This window comes from Lemur catta, chromosome 1 (genome assembly GCF_020740605.2).
Source record: "Lemur catta isolate mLemCat1 chromosome 1, mLemCat1.pri, whole genome shotgun sequence".
NCBI classification, from domain to species: Eukaryota; Metazoa; Chordata; class Mammalia; order Primates; family Lemuridae; genus Lemur; species Lemur catta.
This window is the reverse complement of record NC_059128.1, coordinates 30,483,404-30,503,685: the sequence shown is the minus strand read 5'-3', so window position 1 is coordinate 30,503,685 and position 20,282 is coordinate 30,483,404. Positions and strand designations below refer to the sequence as shown.

Below are 20,282 nucleotides of genomic sequence, written 5' to 3'. Positions count from 1 at the left end.
AAGCTGAAAGGACTGTTAGGGACAAGAGGGGAAAAAGCTCTTATTAAATCACTAGCATAGTGTCACATGGCTTTTTCTGGCCTAACTGGGTACAGCCCCCTTTAGTGTTAGACCACTGTACTTCCTAATAACTCCTGGCCTTGTTTATGTTCATTGTATTCCTTCAGTTTACTCTGATCCCTCATTCTAGATAAGAAACTACAACTGGTTTAAAAATCAATTCATTCTTAACTTGCTCGTAAATTTCCCCCCACTAGAAGGAAGCAATGCCTCTTATAATTTGGTGCTAATTCCCTTTCAGTATTTTTAGTCTCTTTGGATACATGTAAGTTGGATTCTCAATAAACAAGATAAAAATATATTTTACAAGCTAACTTTTTAAAGTATCAACCATAAGATTATAACATCCTTCATTCAAGCTTTTTCACAAACTAACATGTGTACCAGTGTACCAGGTGTTCTCAGCCCAGGGCACTGTTGCCACCATGGGACATTTGACAATGTCTGAAGTCATTTTGCTTGTCACAACTGGCAGGGGAGTGGGCGATGCTACTGGCATCTACCCAGTGATACTGCTAAGCATCCTACAATGCACAGGACACCCCTGCAATGCACAGGACAGCCCTACAACCAAGACTTACCCAGCCCAAAGCATCAGCAATGCTGAGGTTGAGAAACTGCGTGGTGTATAATACAGATATACAAGCTGGGGGAGCAGATAACTGAACTAGATGCTGATCACTTATCAGTTTCACCTCTTCAGGATATCCTTCTCTTTTTAACAAGGAAATTGTGACAGTTACTTCCCATGAAAAGCAGCTGACCCTTATAGTTGGAAAGAGTGTCCATTTCTAACAGCAGTGAGTGACAAAACCCATAAGGAAGTTCTGCCTCCAAGAATGTTATATTTGTTTCCTCTGAGCATTACTCTCAGCACCCAGTGTTCAAGGTCTTCACCTGCATCTTTTGCTGTCCCTCGTCACACATAGGACCAGAGGTAGAAATACTTCTGCAGACATCATTAGGTCCAATGTTGACACTGTCAGCTAGTCAGCTGTAGATTCTTACAACTGATTGCTTTTTACTATTGGTCAATCCCAAGACCCCATTCTAATAAGACAGAGGTAAGCAGGTAGCCCCCAAGAGGGTCACTGGGTAGGGAAGTTTGGGAATGTGGTTGTGAGCAGGGAGTACACTTTCTGTTCCCAAGATTCCTTGTCAATATCTCTATTTAGGTATTAATATGTGTTCTATTGAATAACTCAGTGACCACTTAAGTTTCTTCTCATGAGTCAGCTTTTCACTTTGTAAAAGTCATTTATATCAATGAAGTTTATCTTAATTTTTTTGTTTCTTATTACCTTATTGAATGAAAGTATTAGATAGAAAAGGGGAAAAAATGAAGCTTTTTTTCAAAATGCATAAATCAGACTTTTTAAACCTCCTTTTCTTCTAGCAAATCTGTTGTTTACATGGCTGGAATTTTATTATTAATGAGATTATTATAAAAATGAATCAAGACACAAAAGTGCAAGGCAGGATTTTCCAAAATAGCTATGTCCTGGCTGACCTCAGTGCTGACTGGCAGAGTAATGCCACCTGGAAACAACGATCATTAGAAAAGAAGCCCCCCCAAAAAACCCCCAAAATCCCTTATTATAAAAGAGGTACAGGGCAGTGGATAACCTGTGAAGTAGTTGTTTGCTTCCCAAAGTGGCAAGGTTGGTATGTCCAGTCTAAGTGTGCACGAATGTCATCTATCACATCCTCTGGTAATGGCACTCTCTTACTGCCTGTGAAGGAAATGGTTGCACAGTCTGTAGATCTGCCTAAAGGGAACTTATTTTGGGATCAGAATAAAAGTTCTCTTTTCTTGTTTTCATTCCCAAGTTGCAAGTTATACCCCTTTTTAGCATTCTCATGCATAACCGTCTACCTTTTAAGCAATTGTTATAAGAAATTATATCTTAAATATAAAATAGCAAGAATTCATTAAAAATAACTTTGCTTTTCTTCTAGAACCAGAGGTCAGTATCTCTCCAAAGCTGTCTGAAAGACCGCCTCCCCACCAGTACACCTCAATTGCAGGTGACAATTGTGTTTAGAAAGTGGTTATATCTTCTTTTCATACAAGATGATTACTCTTTGGACATGACCTTCAGGATGAACGGAAAGGGCTGGGCAAAGTTATGTAGCACAAGGACAGAGGAGAAGCTTGTGGGAGTGCATTGCAAACAGAGATGGGCGAGTTAAGTTACTCAATTGCCATCTGTCTCTGTTTTACTAACTCATTAGCTCGGACACCACATTGTGTTAATCCCCACTTCCCCTGGCTATGAGCTTGATCCAGATCTCGAGGGAACAGTGAGACTGCTCAGCCTGACTCTCCCGTCAGCTGGGCCGCAGCTTCTCTGAATCAGGCAGCACGCCAGGCCAGCCACCCTTCACTGCCACATCACATCAAGGTGAAGCCTTCCCCCCAGCCCCCAGCCACAGACATGGAAGCCTCTGGACTTAGCTCATTCTTCTAAAAGACTCCTGTAGGCAGTATGATAGATTTTGGCCTTTCACTCCCTAGCACTCCCCTCCCAGTGCCCCCTCAAGGCAACTGGCAATTTCAGGCTGACCACCGTGGAAGTTTGATGGCACTGTGTACCACCAGCCAAATGTTCTCATGTGCCTTCTGTGTCTCCCAGAAGAAAAGCCCACCCAGCAGCTATGAACCAACGAGTAAGGCCTAAATTGTTCCCCAGGACTATACCCAGAAGTACAGTCTTACTTCTGGTCCTAATATAGCTGAAGAACATCCAATGATATTTATGGTGCTCTCTGAGAATAGTTGTTCAGAAATGTCATTGTCTCTGCTAATGAGCTGACTGGTATATGAAAACTGTTTCTATTGACTTATTTTGACTTCTTGGCCCTCAGTTTTCTCTTCTGTGAAAGGGTGTTTTTCTGAGAAGGACTATATATTTTGTGAAGTCTTTGTCAGCTTTAAAAATGAAAATATGCTGTACTTATTAATAATGAGATTTGCTAATATTTGTATGTTGCTAGACACTTCTCTAGACATTTAACATATATGAACCCATTTAATAGTACATAGGAGGTCAATACTGTCTCTGATTTAAAGATGAAGAACCTGAGGCACTGAGAGGTTAAGTCATTTGTTCAGAGGCAAACAGCTAATAAGTGACAGAGCCACAGTTCAAATCCAGAGATTGGCTCCAGAGTCTGTGCTCTTAGGCACTTGTGGTTACTTAAGATTGTCCCTTAATTGCTTCATTGATCCGTTCCCCTTACGTTCTTTCCAAAGTTTGCAGGTTCTCTATGTGTTCTCATCAACATTTAGGGCAGAATCTTTTGGACGTTATTGTTGCCCCCCTTTTGCAAATGGGCACTTTGAGATAAAAGCAGGAACTTACAAAGGCCACATGCAAGTTACTGGCAGAACTCAGGTGTCCTGCTTTTTTGCTGGGGGCTTCATCTGCTAAGTTTCTCTTCTACTCATAATTAGGACGAGCAGAAAATTCAAATATGACCTGCTTAACCCTTTAAACCAGGGCAAATCAGGAATAGCTCTACAGACAATTCAGTTAAATTTCCAACTCAAGTGTTGAATGATCTATACAGTATATAAAGGCATTTACAAGCCTATGACTCACACAGATGTAGCAATAACAGACCATTCCTCATTTCTTCTTTGCTATAAGGCACCGGCTAAATATCTTATACCTCTCTGGATGGCAAGAGTTACAGCATATTCTGCAACTGTCCTCCCCCATTTAGCACAGGCAAGGCTCATCCAAGAATTTTAGCAGTAGGAGATAATGGAGAGCTTGCTCTTTCTGGTCCTTTCTGACAGTCTCTGCCCTGATACCACCTAGTATGCCAGTAGCCCTTCCTCTCTCGTCTAGTCCCACTAGATTGCATGTGCCTTTTAGCATTGAAGGTTCTGAAAATCAAGCAAGAACTTCTTTTAATGGCATTCAGTATCTCTCTCTTCCCAGTCACAAAAGGGGTTTCCCATCAAGCAGTGGGAACATGATTGTTTCTGCCTGTCATTTAGTCCTTCCTTTCCAACTTACTGGCACTATACCACCTGCAAGGATATCCCAGAAACAAGGGTAGCATATACAATTTAGGTTGCCCAAAGACTGGTTTGTGGCATGGAAAAATTGGAATCGAGATTAAACTGTATATTCATTGATATTACCTCCCTCGTGCAGGTCTGGACCTAATAGAGTGGAATGAACAACAATACTGAAATACCAAATTTATTTATAGCATTTAAATCACCAAGTGATTTGGGTTTTCACATTAGGGGTGGCTGCTGCTTTTCCCTCAGCAAAGTTAAACCACTGACCCATTTCCCCTCAAACTCCAGTTCCATGTTTAACTGAAGACACACAAAAATAAATGTGTGTTGGCAGGAAGACAAACCCCGAGATGAAGCAAGAGGTATGTTGGCTGATAGAAAGGCTGTTATTTTAATTTCTTTTACATTGCAGCAGTCTCAGATGGATAGTATCCAGGTAACTTGTAGCGCCTGTATCTTATTAAACTCCTGTTTGATTCAGAATTTACAGCTAAAATGCACCTGGAATACTTCAAGTTGGAACTAGACTTTGGTTCATGTTTTCTCAAAAGGGATGTACAAATTGGTTGTGCAACCTACAGCAAGTGACATAAGAACCTTCAGAATAAAATGGTGATACATTTTTGTTAATAACTTTATTTCTTGATTTATAAATCCAACAGTGGTGATTTGTTGTCTACTATTTGACAGGCATTATGCCTCTAAAGCAGGGTGCACCCATGGACGAGTTTTCTCTATATCTATCTCTTTTTATTGCATGTGACAGAAACCATACTCAAAGTAACTGAAGCAGAAAGTGAGATTATCATAAAGATCCCGGCATATCTATAGAAACTAAGGACTGGGATGCAGCTGACTTCAGGAACAGATGGAACCAGTGTTAAATACCATTAAGTTAGTCTCTCTTTCTCACACTCTCTATTACACACACACGCCACCTCCACCATCACCACCAAATGGATGTCCTCCTAGACCTGCACTATTGATACAATAGTCACTAGCCACATGAAACTGTTGAGCACAGGAAATGTGCCATAAGTGTAAAATACACACTGGATTTTGAAGACTGAGTATAGGGAGAATTAATGTAAAATATCTTAATTTTCATATTTATTACACATTGAAATTATGTTTTGGCTATATTATGCTAACTAAAATATATGATTGACATTCATTTCACCTGTTTATTTTTTTCATGTGGCTACTAGAAACTTTTAAATGACATATGCGACTTGCATTATATTTTTGTCAGACACTGCTATTCTTCTGGTTGGTTTTACCAAACGTCTGCAGCAACACAAGTCTCCCCATGCCTTAGTTAGCCTGACTTAGCTTAGTTGAGGAACACTGAAGGAATAGTCAGAGACATATATCACCAATCAAATCTCTAGCATCCTGCTTCATCCTTTTCCCTCTCCTTTACCTACCATTCATGGTAACTCCTACTTGAGCTGAAACACTTTGTTCTTTTTGAAAGTGGATTTACACATTCACTCCTTCAAAAATATTTTTTGAGCTCCTATGCTATGCCAGGTCTTGCATTAGGCACTGAGGATACAAGGTCTGTGCCTTCACAGAGCATCCCTTTTGCCAGATTCAGCCACTTTTAGCCTGTTTTCATGAATGTAGGCTCGATGTGGGAAGTGTCCCTCTGGCTGCATCTAGTCAGGGCTGAATCATTAACCCTTATAGTGAGCCTGATTGAATGAAAACTTGGATTTTCAGCCTCATCATTAATACTGTGTTGTCAAGGGAGATGGCAAAGGATGCTGATATTCACAAGTCAGGATCCTTCAATGATGTAAATTTGTGTTTCTCCTCCTGCTTTTATAAAGCCAGATTCCAGAGTCTCTTTCTCAGAAATGGAGCTATGGAGCTATAGTTGTCTCCTCCTTGTCAGTGCCACCACCCAAAGAAGACAACTGTACAATTGAAAGCACAATTTGAAATATCCTTCCCTTGCCCCAAAAAAGAGTCGTTCCTCTAGACTTCCTGACGATGTATGGGAGGCAGCCTCTGGACTCAGTTTTTTTGTTTTGTTTGTTAAGCAACTTTTAAAATGAAGTATAATATACAAACAAAAAAGCGTATACATCATAAGACTACAGCTCCGTGTATTTTCTCAGTGAACACACATGTGTAACCAGCACCCAGATTAAGAAACAAAACATTAAAAGCACCCGGAAGCTCCCCTGTTCTGTCAGGACTTCATTCCACCCCTCTACCCTCATCCCAAAGGTAACTAACCACTAAATGGACTTCTACCACCATAGATTAGTTTTGCCTGTTTTTGAACTTTATATAAATAGAGTCATATAGTTGGTCCTCTTTGGTACTGGTTTAATTTGCTCAACATTATGTTTATGAAGTTTATCCATTTTGTTTTATGTACCAATAGAAAATATCAATAGCCAAAAAGGAAAATAAAAATTATAAACCTATAGTAAGATAATGTAAAATACCAACTTTTGTAATTGTGGCCATTTTCTATGTATATAAATATTTATGTAAGTTTTTTTCAAAAATTAGACCATAATACACATATTACTTTGTGATTTTGTTTTTTGTTCAATATCTCACATCTGCCAACATGTTCTAAATGTTGGTCTATCTTAAGGAGGCTGCATTCTGAATTGACCTGAAAGGTAATATAGAAAAGTGGAAATTTTTAAAAAATCAAGAACACACATTAGTGTTTATGTTAATCATTTTGTCAGATCTAGATTTGGTCCATCCTGGTTAGGCTTCCAGAAGACTTCCAAATAAAAGTAATAAACAAATGGGACACTGCATTTCTAGGGTAATCTGATACTGAAGACCAAGTTGGGCCTGTTTCTCAATGAATCTTCTGAATTTTTCTCTACTATTTTAAACCCAGGTATTCTGCTAATGAGTAACAGATTAGGAACCAGATAATTCTGAGAGTGGCTTGTTGGAGTCTCTCTGTTCAATTCCTGGCTTACTCTATAACCTGGAGCAAGTCTGTAAAATGTTCCTTATTTCTCAGATGAAGAGCCTCATCTCCACATCTGTTTGGGATCATAAGAAATAATACTTACATAACATTTTGGAGTCCTTGAATGAAAAGTTCCTTGGAGTTGCTGACTGTTCTTAAAATTTCCTCAACCAACATTGTGGAAATCCATTGTTATGGATATAGTTGCTGAGTTGGGTCATAACTAGATTGCAAATCTTGAGTAGTGGAAAAATCTAAGCCTTGAAGTTCTGGTTATTTATTTTAAAAGTTACCCATTTATTTCCTAGATGTTCATACTGTGAGCTTAACCCATTATAGTTTTGATTTACTTGCTAATGCTTCATCCTTACCCATTTTGGATTGCCTCTATTGGCATATGCCATTGGGTTTTCCTAAGTGAGGTCACCTGGAACACTAGTATTCTGACATTGACTTTACCCTGCAGGGGTGACAGAAGTAAATATTCCTGTTAGCCAGTAACTTGAATTTATGGCCTGAGACTCCTCAGACACTGTCAGGGACTCTTGGAGACCAGCACTGGATGAAACTAAAAGAGAATATGCTGTGACTGGGAAATGTGCTGGAGCCAGTCTATGCAGAGATATAATAGTTGTAGGATATTTAAGAGTTGGAAGGGATATTAGAGGCTCTCTAGTCCTACTCCCTCGTTTTTCAAAAGGAGAAACCAAGGTTTAAGGAGGTCACAGAATAAGTTGGTCACAGAGCTGGGTAAGAAGCTTACTTTGATGTTTCCTCAACTCCCGGGTATCTGCTCTATTTAGGAAATACAGGGAAAGAATGTCTGAGGAGTGATTAGGGGAACCTCTAGACCCCATTACATTAGTGCAGTCCCTGGTAGGATCTAAGATCTTACTCATCTTCAGGGTACCTGACAAGCTGAGAGTATTGATTCATTCCTCCCCAGTTCAGGATTGTGATGGTGAGAGGAATTTGGCATTTTACCTAATCAACATTGGAAAATTGGCTTTCTTCTGGAGAATTCAAAAGTTCAGCGCAGGAGATGTTTACAAGATACCTTCCTCCAGTATTAAGTGGTGGAGATAAACTGTTATTAAATGTATGAGGCAGGCTTTCTCTCTCTTTCTCTCCTCTCTTCCTTCCTTTCTTTTCTTGTGTTTTTTTTTTTTTTAAACTTGTTTCTGGTGACCTCTTAACCCCTGCTATTCAAGTTCAATTACATTTATGTTATTAGTTATTGAGTCTTTAGTATGCAGAGATGCTGGCTGAACTTGCCCTTCCAAAATTTTGGAAGGTCAACCCACGGTATGGTCTAGGTCCAGAAAATGAGAATATTTCCGACTCACTGGGGGCCATCTTGGCCTTGAGCATAAATGGGGTCTGAATCATTACCTAAGAGACCTTTGTAGATTGTCACAGTTGGCAGCCTCAAGCCTTGAGCTAATCCTGGAAATTCTTTAACTTCCCAGAAAGAAGGTTCCACAAGGGTAGGCTGAGGTCCTCAGAGAGAGCAGATGGAACAGAGCTTGCAACCAGTTGCCTTTACAGCTGGACTTGGAGATAAATAAAATTATATTCATTTTTTTTTAAATCAAGAAGCCTTTGACTTTCAGGAGATATCTATTCTTTACCCCTTTTACCCTGTATGTAGAAGAAAAAAAAAAAAGAGTGCTCTGTAATCACTGAAAGAAAAGCAAGCAAACTTGTTGACTCAGTTCCCATGGTGAATGCAAGGCAGACCAGGCCAATAGAAACAACTCAGATATTACAAAAATGTGTTTCTTTCTGGCAGCTGCACAGTCAGTCCTTTATATCCAGTCACTGCAATCGGCCCATCACCCAAAACACTTTCCAAGGTCATTATTCTGGTTGTGGGGGCTGCTTTTCCTATAAACAAATGTTGATTTTACTAAATGTCCTCCCTCTCCAACTCTTTTTGTGGCAAATTAGGAGTAGCAAAGGATCATTTAGGAAAAGAACGTGTAGAAGATCAGAGAGATGAAATACTGCAGGTTTTCTAAAGGTTCAGATTTATCTGGCTCAAGCAACACAAATTATAAACTATGAAGCCACCTGTATAATCCTGTTTTAATTAACTTGAGGAAGGCACATCAATGTTATTTCATTAAAATGAAATTCTCTTTAAATGGAAAACCACTATTACAGGGTACATTGGGGCATTGTTCACATGGGTTTTGGGGTTGGCAAGTGAATCCTTTATTTGGGAAAACCAAAGCAAGCTGTTTCTTTGGGGCCTTCTTATGCTTTGGAGGACTTGTCATAGGTTCTTTGGACTGTAGGGAATGCCCCTGATTAGGACTGAGACACAATTCAAGACATTGTTTGCCAATTTTTCCTTTTATGACCCTTCTAGTTTTCAATCTTCCTGCTCCCCGCCTGCCTCTGTCTCTTCTTTAGTCCTTGGCCTTGATTCCCCAGGATCATCTCTCCCATTGCCAAGTTGAACTGACGATTTGATCCCCACTGGGTGGACAGTGGGTGACATAGCGTACACTATAAAGAGACATGGATGCTATTTCAGGCTTATAAGAGGAATGAGCTCCTGATGGTCACGGGGGCTAGTGAAAAATAGAATCCATCTTTAGAAACTCTCACTTCACCAATTATCTAAGAGCTGGAAGAAACGTGAAAGAATCTCTAATCTAAACACCTTGTTTTCTGAGGAAGACACTGAGACTGAGAGGTGAAGAACAATCTGAACTAGTTAAGGCCATTCACTGGGGCCTGTCCATCTCGAACCAGGCCCTTTCCCCTCCAGCCCAGTGCCCCAATTCTGCAGACCTGTTGATTACAACACATCCCACAGCAAGAAAATCCTGCCCTGTCAGCAGAACGGCTTTACAAGCTGACATAGGACATGTGCACATTTAGAGGCAGGGGAATGGCTGAGTTTTAGTTCCAGTTCTGCCTCTGCTTTGTTGGCTTCAGCGAGTCACTTCTCCTTCCTTTGTCTATTTCCTCTATTGGTAAGGAGAAGATAATGAACCTTTCCACCTATCAGGCTCACTTGAGTGTTATAAAGAATAATGAGGTGATATTTGTAAAGTGCTTTGAGCTGCTGGGAAAGAGGAGGGGTGAGCTCAGTAGAAAGCATTATTAGCTGGAAGCACTTATCAATTGAGCTGTTTAACAATAGTGGAGAGGAAGAATACTCAGAAATGAATTCCAGGGACTAGCCCTGCTTTGAATTTAGGAGGAGGATTAGTGGGGACCTAATAGGTATTCCACTTCTCCAATTTCTTTAGTGTACCGTCAAACTAGGAAAGGTAATTACATTCTTCTATGTGGGATTCAGCCTGGAGTTTCAATTGGGATGTCAAAGTGTGCTTGTCTTCTATTCTCATACCGGGGTTGTGTTATGTTGTGATTGTTAAAGCCCTGGGCATCTTCTATTCCTCGGGGTAATTTCACTTAGGAGCTATACAAAGTAATTTCTATGCAGTGGCTGCTGGGCTGCTGTTTATAAGGTTGATTAGTGGAGCTTCTAAATCTAAAGCGCCTGGGGAGCAATTTGGATGAAGCAGGGAAATGAAAGGCAAAGTCTTTATCATGGATGATCTTTTTTGACTGTGCCGCTCCATGGGAATTTTCTCAGTAACTCAGATGTATGTACAGTGCAGTATATGGGGCTTGTTGACCATTGTGGCACGCTCTCTCACATGGAAATGGAGGCAGGTGAAGGTGAATTTGCTAAGTCACTAAATATATTTATAGCCCCCTTTAACTTCCTTTACTCCCACAGAGGGTTAGATGAGAAATGTTTACAGGGGCCTGATATGTGTGAGAATGTTTCCAAATGATTATTCTGATAAGGGATCTGTTTCTCCACACCTGGTCCCTGCTGTTTCAAGACTCTCAGCTCCGAATTCAAGTCTCTCTCATTTTCAGGGCCAGGGAAGAAGACAGAAAATGTTTTGAGCTTGTGTGGTCACCATGGGCTGACTGGACAATTAGCCAGGAAAAATGTGGCTCCCTCCTTAGTGGGCAGGAGCAAGGCTAAATTTTATCATCACCTTCTGGAGGATGTAAGAAGAGGTCAAGATGTCATTGGGAACAATAATTTTTCTGATCAAAGTTATATTAAGGAAATTACGCTGATTGCATCTTTGTCCCTTGAAGTTTATGAGCCTCTTTGTAATCACTGCTTCCGCACACCATTCCTCTCCTTTCCCATTCTCCAGGCCTCCATCTGCAGGGGCTGTCGGGCTCTCCCCTCCTGGAAGGACAGGTCCGCCAGCTGGCCAGAGGGTCCTGTACTAGTGCTGCTCTTTAATGACTTTGGAGTCTCCAATAACGATCCTCCAGTGTGGTACAGCCCCAAGCAATGAGCCCACAGGAGTCCCATTTCCTTGCCTGACCCACATATATACATGAACGCACCCTGGGCACCAGAGACCTCTCTCTGCCCTTCCTCTCGGCCCGTGTGCCGGGCAAGCCCACTTTGAATCCTGTACCTCTTTAGGGACTGACTCAGACCTCTTGAGACCGCCTCTTGGATTCCTTCCTGAGTCTGCCACCAACTTATTTTTGTGTTTTCCTCAGCAAATCACTTCTCTGCCCTGAGACTCCATGAATTAATATAAGATTTACTTGGCAGAATTCTCTGACCTTTTTCAAAGACCCAGATTTCTTGTTTATTGTAGTTTGACGGTCTCAATCCTCTAAAAACATTTGGAATATTTTCTTCATTTCCCTGTCCCAAGGTGTTTATTTTATCCCAGACATGCCTCCCCCGGTGGGTTTTCGGGGGGGAGGATGCTGAGACTTTGGGCCCTGGCTCCTGTCCTTTCCCTCACCTCTGCCAGGGCAAAGACCAGTGCTGGGCTGACCTCAGGCCAGCCAGAAGAGAGGGCTGTGGACGCCCGCACGTCCCCACTGCTGCCCGCTGTCCTTTCCCTCTGTGGCCACAGCTGCTTCTCCCCCCACCCCCGCCTGCTCTTTTTCTCAGTGAGCCTCAGCGCCAGTGCCCCAGCGAGCTGCTGGGAACAGAGGTCTGTCCCCTGCACTGGCCTCGGCTCCCCACACCAGAACATTCAGGCGTCAATGGGAAACAGCAAGATCTGTCAGCATCGCCCCTTTCTTCGGGGCTTTGAGGGCCACATTCTCCACGGCCATCTGTTCCCTTTCACCTCTCTGGACAATGTTGCTTTTTAAAGCCAGCGATTCTTCCTCCTTGATCCCCTCCTCTCCCGCCTCCCCTGCCTCTGTGCTCCCACCCTTTTTACCTCTCATCTCTCTCTTTTCCCAATCCTATGAAATTAGCCTCTCTTAAGATAAAACTTGCCCTTCCTCCATACAACGCTGTTTTGCAACCACTATGGGTTTTAGAGTTTTTATTTTTACATTTTTTTTTAAGGGAAGGCTTGCTACTTTTAAAGGTTGTGATTGTCGTGGGGGTATTCTTTTGATAGAGAAGGAGAGGGAGAATAGAAAAACTTTTCAGTTGTGAAAAAAGAAAATACAGAATAATAATAAGTTTTAGGTTCCTGCTGGCAGGCACTTGCTTCTTTAAAGAAGGGGCCCTCTCTTTCCTTCCCTTGATGATCAGTTTAAGGAAATTTTTATGCCCTTGAGATCTTTCCACCACTTATTTTATTATTATTTTGTTGTTGTTGCTACATTGTTGTTGTGCTGTTTCTAATTTAGAGTCCAGACTGCTGTGGAGCTGGTGTAGTGGTCCCTTTCGCCTTGAACAGAGCCACATGTTAATATAACTACAGAGGTGCCTGGATTCCAGCAGGGAGTCCGTGGTGCCTTCTAGGTGAAGCAATAGTCTTGGCTCAAGGAGTGGACATGAGAGGTGTCTGTCCCAGTACTGACTAGCGGCCAAGCATGAAACGTTAGGCACGTAACTTTCCTTAAGGGTAATGATGATACAATCTTTTACTTCAAAAAATTCTTAACGTATGATTCTTCTGTTTGTGCCATTACTTTGTTTCATAAACAAGATGAGTCTGTGGTAATGTCATGAAAACTTTATAGGCTGTCCTGGGGTAAGGATGTTATACTAATCCGCTGTTAGGGTCTAACTCTGCTGCTGACACGGGAAGTATTCAGAACGAGGACTCCCGGCCCTGGCTGTGTGTCGGCGTTATAAGGCTAGAGCACAGGCCCTGGAGCCAGCCTGTCTCTGCCTCTTACTAGCTATACAGACGTAGGTAAAGTTTTGTCATCTATAAAATGGGGACACTAATAGTATCTACTTCATATTGTTATTGAGATGATTAGGAGATTTTTTATTATGTAAAGCACTTAGAACCATTTCTGGCACACAGTAGATGCTTGTAAATGTTAGCTATGATTATTGCCCCTCTTCCCATCCCATAGCCACGTTACAGATGAAAAAAATGGGCTAATGGGCTTCCTGCAGGGCTTTCTTACTCTCAAATTTCCCTCCCACTGCTTTATTTTTTCACTGTAGAATTAACACTGATAAAAGAAATAACGTAATTATCAGTAGGATTATGATGATGATTAACATAGCAATTCTACTTAGAAATGTCATAAAATATAGAAACATCCAAAGATATAAAGAGATATACAATCATGCACTTCTGGCAAAGAAGATGAACCAGATGTGGAGATTATAGTCACAGGAAAGCCAGTCATGATTTTGGCAACTGGGGTTACTTTACATATTTTCAGTCGGAGAAAATCTGGAGATTTATTTTTCTTTGGTATCAATTTCTAGAAACCTATCATATGACCAAGAGTTTTTTAATAATAGGGAGAGAACATTATTAAAATATGCTTTTCTAGAAAGGCACAGATAACGCTGAATAAAAAATTGAATATTACAGTTTAATGAGGAAAAGAAAATGAATAGGGTGTCCAGAAAATGGAGGGAGTGTGAATTCCATGAGTTCTCCCTCCCAGAGAGGGGACGAATGGTCACTTGTAATACTTTCTAAATGGCTGAAAGAAACAATGAAAGGAAAAATAACGAGTCAGACCACAGGGTTCAAATCCTGGCTCTGCCACTTACCAGGTGGCCTTGGGCAAATCACTTTCTTTATAGCTCAGCTTCCTTCCCTAGAAAATTGGTATGATAATGGTACCTCCCTCATAGAGATAATGTATTTGAGGTGTTTAGCCTAGCGCCTGCAACACGCTAATTACCCCAAAATGTTACCTCATAATTCTTTACTGTAATACATCAACTGACGTCTGAGATGTGGGACACATTACGCAAAGTTGGTGGTCTTGATCACTTTGCTGATGCTGGTCATTTTCAGTAAACCCATAGTTCTGTCCCATTTCTGGATAAACATTGGCCTTCGAGGAAGAAGGAAATTGCTTTGCTTAAGAATTCATATTTTGCAGATGTGTACTGACTGCCTACTGCCACCCAAACCAGTTCCCCTCAATTAAAATAACCCTGCTGGCATCAGCACATTTTGTTCATCAGTTCCCTCTCCTGCCATGAGGTGGCTGCCTGAAAGTACTTGACTGTCCCTTCTGGGACTGGGACTCTCGTGAGAAGGGATACTTGAGGAAGTTAAAACAAGGTCATCTCCATTGCTCAGGACCCCCACATGCTGGCAATCTGCACATTGTTTGGACCTTGAAACTTGTGAGCTGTGAATTCCTGTCACAAATGGAATTGCCTTCCCTCCTGTGGCCGCAATTTGTTGTGAACCTTATGCTGGCTTGGTGGCCATGGGGACATCCCTTACATGAGTGCATGCCCCAAAAAGGAGAAGTGCAGCAGCTCCTCCTCCCCTTGACTCAGGGAGCCCAGATGGTCCAGGAAACGCAAGCTGTACTGCAGGACCTCTGCAGCCAGACTGACAGTGGGAAAAGGAAAATCCTTTGGGCTGTTGTCTAAACCTCAGGCAGCCCAGGACGCTGGAGTTGCCTCTACCAAACTATTTAACATTCTCCTTCTTACCCCCACTCTATTCTCAGAGGCTGCAGGGGCAGCAGACACATGTGAGGCCAGCATTCCATTCCCTCCCACACACATGATCTGTGCTGATTCCTATCAGGATACTTCTCCTTCCCAAAGAGGCCGATGGAGATGGAGAGGGAGGAAAAGCATAACAATAAATCTTCACACTGTGGGCAAGGTGATAGTTAAAAGCATTGTCCACCATGGCTCTCTGATGCTGCAGGGAAGCAGCAGAGATGGCAGGATGGCAGAAAGTCGTAGAAGGCCTGGGCTCTGGGCCTAGCTCTGCCTCCACCTAGGTGGGTTTCAGTGGTCAAGTTACTTCTCTGGCTATGAAATGGGAATAAGTATTGTACCCATGTCGAGGGATCAGACGAAACACTGTAAGTTGAATGCATCAAATGTGCTTATGCACGCTAGAGTTTTCACAGCCCCTCAGGGCTTCTGTCTTCTGCACCTGTGCTTGTGCTCTTTTCCTGTTCTCACTAAGGAAACAAAGGAGAGCTTGAACTCTGAAACCTGAGCCATGTTTCGTGTCTTGAAGAAATGCAGGTCAAGGAGCATGACTGAGGAGGGACCTTAATGAGGGTCTCTGAGCAAGGACCCGCCCGGCACCATCCTTGGCCTGTTTCACACACAGGCTGTCCGCTGGCCCTCCTGCACCAAGCCTTTGTGAATTAGTGTTTTGGGTGGCTCCTCTAACACTCCAAGCAGATGAATTATGGTAGTTCTAAGAGCATTTACATCTCTCTCCCCTATTCCCCTTGGGAAGTAGGGTGGGGGATTAAGTCAGTCTTAAAAACTGGGCCAAAGGGCATTCTCCAGAATGATGTCTTCCAAGATGAAAAGATATAGAGCCGCATCACAAGATACTAGGTGGAGACTTTCTAATGCGAATGCATCCATAACAGTACACTGACTGTCCCTAGGGCCTGAGGAGTCTACAATTGCAAACAAAACAGAGAATGCCTAATACATGATTTTTTCCAGTGTTGGTGTATATAAAGGTAATCTGGGAGAGCTTTTTGAAAACGCAGACTCCTGGGCACCACCTCCAGAGATTTTGATTCATTAGGTTTGGGATGGGGCCTAGGATTCTGCATTTTTAAAAGTTAACAGATGATTCTGATGCATAGAACACATAAGAGACAATGCCCTAGTAATTTCTCCAGAGAGCCAGTCCTGTGTCCTGATTTTGTATCACTGGCCCAGGCAATCTTTCAGGATAGGCTGAGCTATATTTTCACACAAATATATATATATATTTTTTTGGTGGTGTAGGGGTAGGGGAGAGTTCAAACCTACAGAAAAGTTCCAGGGAAAGTACAATGAACTCCCTAGATACCCTTTACCTAGATTGTTAACATTTTGCTACATTTGTTTTATCTCTCTGGCATATTTTTGTGACCAATTTACTTTCATAATATTGTTGATTTTTTATTATTATTTTTGCTGAACCATTTGAGAATAAGTTATAGATATCATGACCTTTCATCCCCAAATACTTAAGTATTTATCTGCTAAGAACAAGAACTTCTCTTACATAACCACAATACTATGATCTCACCCAGGAAATTAGTATTGATACAATATTATTATCTAATATACTGTCAATATTCAAACTTTGCCAGGTGTCTCGGTAATGTACTCTATGGCAAATTTTTCCAGGATGCAGTCCAGGATTAGACATTGCATTTAGTTGAAATGTCTTTTTGCATTAATGGTTTTTTAAGCCACCGATGTTTTCACAGGAATATTTTTCTTCAAGAACATATTTCCTGATAAACAATAGCATTTCATTTCCTCTTCTGTCCTTACTGTTTGCAAAGAGCCAGGGATCCAGTGTGGGCCTGAAGCAAGAGCAGGCTTACCCAGGCCTGGGGCTGCATCGACTAAGGCCTTAGGAAAGGACCTTTTCCCAGTCCTAAGTTTGCCCTGTGAGCTGATTTCCCGAAGGCAAACCACATAACTGTTAGTACATCCCCTTGCTCTTCAGTCAGGTGAGTTGTCACCTGGCTTTCTCATTGTCCAAGCTACTTCCTTGGATATTTAAAGCTACCAAATTACTTTACTATATTTCAAATCTCCCCAGGAATAGTGACTTATAAAGGATTTTACCCTTCCCAGCTCTCTCCAAAGGCAGCTCACTTCTGGGGGTGATTTTTTTTCTAGCAGTTAGGGGTATACCCAATCTGAGATCAGAATAAGCAGCTGTATTCCTTCTGCCTCAGCCAGTATTGCCTGAAACAAATAGCACATGGTCAAAAAATAAGATGATGACCATGTATAATACACAAAGCTTACTAGAATCCAGCTCTGGCATCCTTCTGCTGCCTCAGATTCTACAATGGGAGCAGGAAAGCCAAGCTTCTACCAGGTCAGCTGATTGGTGTGAGGAATTCACAGCAAATGGATAAGAGGGCATTGTAGGGGGCAGGGGAAACAACATCATTTCGTGTAAGCATCTTCCTGGCTTATCTTGAATGAACCTAATTTTAAAAAAAAAAGTACTGCAGATTTCTTTAAATGGTTGGGTTTTTGTTTTTTCTTTGTTTTATTTTGCTAGTATTTATTTAAGGGAGGTATGTATTTTCTGTGATGAGTGAATTTATTTTTAATGAAAAAGTTCTTTTCAAAAGGTCAGGAGACTTAGCTACAGGTCACGATTCAGGATATTTTCCCCCTTAGATAGAAGGTAACAAGAGGAAAGCTGTGTTATTGGAGAAAAGGTTTAGGGATATGACCTTCCGGAGAAGGTTGGGAACTAAGCTGGTAGAAGGAGGTTGCTTCTTTCTATTCACTCTAGTACAGTTCTTCTTAAGGCTACTGTTGTTTTCCTAGCTATCTTTGAGGATCCTGATGATTGTCACCGTGAACAGCAGAGGAATCCTATGCAGTATCCCCTACAGAACTGTTTGGTTGGCAAATGGGCTGGTTTCCCGACTGACCCTTTTCTTATAAAGTGAGCATCCTTACCCTGATCCTGGACAGTTCCTACATGGTATCTCTATAGGGTGACCCTACATCTTGTTTTGTCCAAAACAATCCCAATTTATCTCTGTTATCCCAATATAATTATTAACTCCTTATTCCATTTTTAAAAGTGTCCCGATTGGATGATAACTTAAATGATCACTCTAACAATCTGAGAAACTTGAAGTATTTTCTCTCCATACAAAAGCCAGTGGAGTTGTTTGAGTGATTTGTGCTAGTGCACAACAGTCTCTAGCCAAGTAATTAGCTCACCCCTGCTTCTGCCCCACCTTCTGCTGTGGAGGATGAACCCATCCCTACCTCTTGCATTCCAGAGGTTCTGATTGCCCCACCTTTTCCTGTCTTCTGCTTCACATTTCTTACCTTCCTCAGTAACATATTTTACTTTGACTTGGATTGGCCTAGGTGTGTTGTGCAGTGGAGTCTCATCCACCCCTTTCACCTCTAGCTAAGAGACATTGGGAATGAAATTTTCTGCTTTACCAAAGTGAAGCAGCCTTATTCTTTACTAGACCAGATGCTTTCCTCAGTGGGCAGATGGCACTGGGTGAGGCAGTTAGTACATGGTTTTATGCTTCAGATCATTTATTTGTAAATCTGAAAGAAGACTAATAGTTTTAAAGTATTTTGAGAATCTCAAAGCTAAACAGATTATAAATAACAAAAGATTTTTTTTTTTTCCTTCTAAAATGGTAGCACAGATAACTGTGGTTACTTACTTAATACATAGCGTGTGGTCTCTGGGCCATGGCAGCTGATGGGTTTTTTCCAGTGCTCTATTTATAGAGCTAGGTCAGAAATATCACTTCCGTTGGAACTTGACCTATAGACCATTGTCAGTTTTAGAGACCCGAGGAAGTAGAGTGCACACTAAATACAGCTGGTTCACAGGTTCAGTTAGTGAACCATAAGCCCCCAAGGAAACTACTTTTGCCAGAGGATAGATGTCTGAGCCTGTCTCAGTCTCTTTTATTTGATATCTTTGCCTTGTGGCCTCATGGAGCTTGTAGGTAATCTTGAATCCTTATTCTAAAAATAGCCTCTTCTAGGCAGTCTCCCTCTTTTATAATTCGTTCATCCTCTTCACCTTTAGTTGCTGAAATTCTTTCTGCATTGTATAGAACAAGAACTGATGATCCAGCAACAGAGGTAACTTAGACTACTCTGGGAAATTTAGGGAAAAGCAGATCTAAATTATTTCTCTACTTTCATCTTTCTGTTGGGGGTAACCAAGATTCTCAGTCATTTCTCCAGTTCAAATGGATAATCCAATTTTAAAAACATGCTGAAGCATGAAGTTTTAGTAAGTAGGATAGACCAAGAAAACCTTTAGTCTGGAGAGAAATCTGCTATCAGGAAAAGGACCACATGTCTGTACTCACTTCAGGCGTAAATGGGTGCTGGGTAGGGCACAGCAATTCAAAGACAGCATGTGGAATAGAGCATTCTCAAACTTCCTGGAAAAAGTGAGGTTCTGAACGAGGAACTAATTTCTCGCCATCAAAATATGATAGACTCAGTTTTTTAGTACAGGCAGGAACTTTTGAAATCATTTTGAACAACCCCTTCTTGTCATGGATGAGGAAACTGAGGCTTAGAGAGATGATGTAACTGGTCATTTCCAAGGCCTACTCTGATGTTCTTTGTTACACAACTCTCCTCCTCCCACCTGGTCTCATTACAAACCCACAGCTGAGTCAGAAATAGACCTGCAGAGTCCTACCTCCCAGCTGCAGCTGACGATGTGCTATCATGCATTACATAGAACACGCTTCAGGACGTGAGGACAAGAGATAAAAAATTTACCTAACGTCAGTTCCAATGGCAACATACCATCTGCTTCCCTGGATTTATTTCAGTCCTGAAAACATTTACAGGTTTTTTATTCCTTTTTTCAAATTTCCTCTTTCTAGTCTCAGTGAGTTGCCTTTCATCTGAAGGGAGAGGAGGGACCAAATATCCAGAATATCCAGTCCTCCAAGGCCGTGAACTTTTACTTCCCCTCTGTTCCTATTCTGGGAGTCATTGCTTTGGGTTTTTTTTTTTTTTTTACTTTTTTTTTTTAACATGGAAAAGTCTATTCTTTTGAAGTCGACCCTTTTGCTACAGGGCAAACATTTTTCTGTCATGCACTAGAGATTCTGTTTGACCTCCCAGAAATGCTTAGCACGGGAGTCATAAATTGAAATGTTTTCAGAGAAGGAGCTTTCTCATTAAAGGCTCCCCAAGAGGCCCCTTGTAAATACTGACACAGGTTGGTACCAGAAGCCCATTACCTTTTTGGAAATCAAGGCTACATGGCAACCTGCTTATCCTCCTCC

General features: G+C 41.5%; 1 protein-coding gene and 1 long non-coding RNA gene across 6 annotated transcripts in view; one reads left to right on the top strand and one right to left on the bottom strand.

The window, feature by feature from the left end:
* Positions 1–20,282, top strand: part of RAD51B (RAD51 paralog B) — a 523,185-nt gene that overhangs the window by 445,548 nt on the left and 57,355 nt on the right. The window lies entirely within an intron of this gene.
* LOC123647609 lies at positions 13,864–19,452 on the bottom strand. Of its 4 annotated transcripts, XR_006738295.1 has the most exons (4): positions 19,344–19,452; positions 18,681–18,784; positions 14,209–14,351; positions 13,864–13,991 (listed from the first exon to the last, which is right to left on the bottom strand). It is a non-coding gene; the product is annotated as an uncharacterized LOC123647609 (long non-coding RNA). The 4 variants fall into 4 exon arrangements; XR_006738296.1 differs by lacking the exon at positions 14,209–14,351; XR_006738298.1 differs by lacking the exon at positions 18,681–18,784.